Consider the following 4,566-nt stretch of genomic DNA (forward strand, 5'->3'; position numbering starts at 1 on the left):
TGCAGGGAGGAAGATTTGGGTGTATGAAAGCAGCTAACACAGCTTTCTGACAGTGATTCTGCAAAGGAAGGGCTGGTTGTGCAGAAGTGGTGAGGAAAGCTCAATACTTTCCCCTTGTTCTATTGAAAAAATAATTTTGATATTTATGTGTGGATATTGAATTAGGGTCTGATCCAAAGCCCACTGAAGTCAGTAGAAAGGCTCCCACTGACTCTAAGGGGCTTTGGATCAGGCCTTTTGGACAAGCTCTTTTAGAATGAACTTGGATCAAATACAGACATTGCCTGATAGGCTTGGTGGGGGTAGAGGGCATGGAGCATCGTCTCTAACCCGCGTGAGTTACTGAAGCAATTCAGCATTTTCGCATACCATTTTCCTTTTGAGATCATTCCCTTCTGACACTGAATATCCCCAAGGCTGCAGAGCGCATTCCGCTGACTTAATTCACTACAGTCTTGACACCAGTTTGATAAGTGGAGTGGAACGTGGACGGAAAATGAAATGTAACAAATGTATCGGGGGTGATTTCCTTTTGTGATCAAATAAATCCCCATAACAGTCCAGCTTCTGCAAGCCCTTGTTTACTGTACATATTACACTGTTGTCATGTTGTAAACTTCTGTTTCCCTCTGTATTTTACAGCAGCAAAATCTTTTAACCTTTACCAGGCCATGCATGAAAATCATTAGTCAGCTTTGAAAATGGAGGCCTAAATCCCTTTTATCGTATGCTGTGAGGTGCTTTAGGTCACGACATTCTTTCAGATATGTGAAGCACATTTTCCCTTTCTGTGCAAATGTCTCTTTTCTCACCAGGCTGCCGAGAACAATGGCATGAAGAGAACTGAAAGTATTAACCAAAAAAAGTAAACAGGTTTAGATATGCCAAGAACATAACATTTGTTGAGACACCTGGGTCCTAAAGCAGCCTTTGAATATATTTGAACAGGCATCGTTTCCTGAACGGTTGCCAAAAAGGACAGCAATTTTTTTCCCCCCAAAGAGCTTCACCCACTGCAATAATAAATGATATCTCAGGGGGCAGGCTGGGTTGTTCACTTTGGACATTGCTTTGTTTTAAATTGAGTGATGCTACAGGGTGAAGAAAAGTGAGGCTGACTCAGATCACAGCCGGATGTATCTTTGACTAATCACTTAGGCTTTTAATTTGAATGGGTTATTAGGAAGTCATGAATTCTGCTGATTTCAAAACTTCCAGAGCTGCGTGGGCAGGTATATGTGTTAATACCTAGATCTTACACAGTAGATCTCACAGCACTTTACGAAGAAGAAGAGTACCATTATCCCCATTTTACAGAAGGGGAAATAGAGGCACAGAGGGGGCGAAGTGACTTTCCGAAGGTCACTCTACAGGGTGCTGGCAGAGTAAGGAATAGAAGCTGATAGCAGAAAGAACACACTGTATTCTATAACTCAGGAAAATTGCCAAACTATGATAATTTTTGAAATTCAGGTCATAGGGCACCTTGGCACATAGTGATATCCTCTTGGTGTGCATGTTAGACTGCCACTAATGGAAGTTTTGCATACATAGCAATTTCAGAATTCATTCCTTACAAACTGCTAGGAGAAGCCATTCCAAGTCTGATTTCTACCATTCAGGCAGCTTAGGCCCCATTCTTACTGGGGCACCCAGGCCCTAATTAAAGATGCGGGGCAGGGCGGCGAAAATCCAGTCACTTATTCAGGGATCTAAATAAGATTCTAGGAGTCTCACTTTAGGCTCCCCTTTCTGAAAGCCTCGCCTGGCATTTTCAAAGGAGCCTATGCCAGTTTGGCACTGAAATCCCGTTGAGTTTCATTAGGCATGTGGGTGCCTAACTCCCCTAGGTTCCTTTGAAAATCTCAGCCTCGGCTTTAAATTCTACATTCCCTCAAGGGTTGGTGTCCCCACTTTATGTAGTATAATGGAGCAAGCTATTTCTCATTTATATGTTCAGTTAGGCCTTGATCCAGCAAAGCGCTTGAACATGTTCTTAACTTTAAGCATATGAGCAAACCCACAGAATGCCCTGGGGCACCTGGTGGTTACATTTAAGCCCATGCTTACATGCTTTGCTGGATCAGGGCATTGGTGAGGGATGGAGAGGTCTTTGTTTCTGTTTTACACGTTTTGCGGGGAGGGAAGGGTTATTTAGTGTTTGACAGCCGGATAGCACTGAAACCGAAGGTCTCCATTTATCATCATGGCTGGCACGTGTTCCTTGTAGGAAGTGATGCCTTTCCTGTTCATTTACACTTGCTAAAATAAATGTAATGCAATCAGGAGTGAAAAAGTTGGTGGGTTTTTTCTCCTTTCTTGTATATATAAAGCCAAATCAGATGAAAAGCGCAAATTAACGTTAGCACATCATCTCAGCCAAAAGAATTAAGACAAAAATCATAGCTATTCTTAACGAAAGTGGAAATCTAAAGCCTGCCAATCGTACAGCTCTGACCTATTTTACTACTAAGAATCACAGCTACGTAGGGCGGGAAGGGATCTTGAGAGGTCGTCTAAATCCATCTCCCCTGTGCTGAGGCAAGACCAAGTCTACCTAATCCATCCCTGACAGGTAGATGTCTAACCTGTTCTGAACCGCCAGTGATAGGGATTCTTCAGTTTTGGGTAAGAGATTTGTTAAAGCAACCAATCATTTGGGGACAGTGGTGCCAGACCTGCTCTACCTGAGCCCAACTGTTGACCAAAGGAAACAGATTTAAAGAGACAAGCTAAATCATTAGGGCATTTTGTGATTTAGGCCCAGACCCTGGAAACCATTACTCACTTGGGTACCCCTTTAATGGACGAGTACCATTGGCTTCACTGGGACTGCCCATACGAGGAAGGATTGCTCGCACGAGTCTCTCGCTATGTCTACGCTGCAACTAAAAACCACCACTGGCTGGCCCGTGCCAGCTGACTTGGGCTTGCAGGGCTTGCGCTAACAGACTGCTTAACTGCAGTGTAGACATGAGGACTCAGGCTGGTGCCCAGGCTCCAGGACCCTGCAAGGTAAAAGGGTACCAGAGCCCTGGCTGCGGCCCAAGTCCGAGTGCAATTCAACAGGCCCTTAGCTGAACCCTGTGAGCCTGAGTCAGCTGGCACGGGCCAGCTGTGGGTTTCCAATTGCAGTGCAGACATGCCCTCTAGCTCTAAATGTATTAGATTGCAGACTGTGTTTACAGGGATGGCTGAACTTTCTGTGGATACCCAGAAGGGGGCATTGTACTACATAATTCAAAACCCATTGAAATTCAAGGAAAATCTCCTGTGGAGTTCAGTGGGTTTTGGATGGATCCTGAATGAGAAGTCAGCACTTACAGTGGGCCTGTACCGTCTCCTCATGGAGATCCTTCTGCCACAGTCCCATTGCAGGGACTGGGCTGGCTTTCCTGGGGAGACAGATGCACATCTCCAGGGATTTGTGTGGATCTTTGTGGGAGGACAAGACCAACCACACGAAGACCCTGTGCCTCCATACGAGACCTCACTGCCAAAATCCCCAGGGCTGTGGCAGCGTGCTTTCATACGACCCCTGTTACCATTGGCTTCTCACGGCTGCAACAGCTCCCAGAACCTCTAGTGGAAGGCACTGTGGAAAAGCTAATGCAGTCTGGGGCTATACAATCGACTCTAGGGAATCTTCACAGGGCCAGATGTATGGGGGACAGTGTGCTTTCCCCAGGCCCACCGTGCCTTCACCATTCTCTCCATTCATGGACCCTTGGCCTGGGGAGCACCTTCCACACACAATGAGGGGTAATAAACAACCACAGGGACCTCTCCATGCATAGATCTAAGAGCCATGATCCAGGCCAAGATTTGGCTTTAGAGCCGATCCGAGTATACAACTCATTACTGCGATCCCAGTAACTTGGCAAAGGTTAGTAGTAGCTTCTCTCTAGAGCAAAAGGAGGATGTCTATTTCCAGGGTGAGGAGACACTGCTGCTTCCTTTGCTGTTTGGTGGCAATACATAATATACATTAAAGGACAGCTGCATCTCCAATTGGATCAGTCCAACAAACTGAAAGTTCCCAGGTGAAACAGCACAGGGTGAAATATATACTTTAATTAAGATTTTAATTACCATTGGTATTTCTGATCCTCCTATTGGGGTACAAGGATACTCCGGACCTGAATTCTTTAGCTGGAAACTGTAAGCCCTGGCTATTCCCCACCGTTCATTAAACCTAATTCCAGCTACAGACACCACTCCCTTAAATAAATTATAATGTTGAGGACTGGGCTAGGGAGACTTTGGTCATTGCAGCAGCTCTGAATAAGTGCCGGGGCAATGTGGTAGAAGATCTCTTCTTTAAATTATCTGGGTTGAAAAGAGCCACTTTGTTTCTCCCAACTGCTGTCTCTCTAGCACTTTGTATTGGTAAACATGTTAACTAGAGCTGAAAACACGTTTTTTTTCAAGTTTTTGGCACAAAAGCCAAAATATTGTGGACCGAAATAGTTCAACTCAGAAACGCCACCACAGTGTCTCAGGGAAATTCTAGTTCATTTCTATTTCATGGGCAGTAACATGAGATTGCTCCAGGTTTCTAAACCT

The sequence above is a fragment of the Lepidochelys kempii genome, chromosome 3 (genome assembly GCF_965140265.1).
Source record: "Lepidochelys kempii isolate rLepKem1 chromosome 3, rLepKem1.hap2, whole genome shotgun sequence".
NCBI classification, from domain to species: domain Eukaryota; kingdom Metazoa; phylum Chordata; order Testudines; family Cheloniidae; genus Lepidochelys; species Lepidochelys kempii.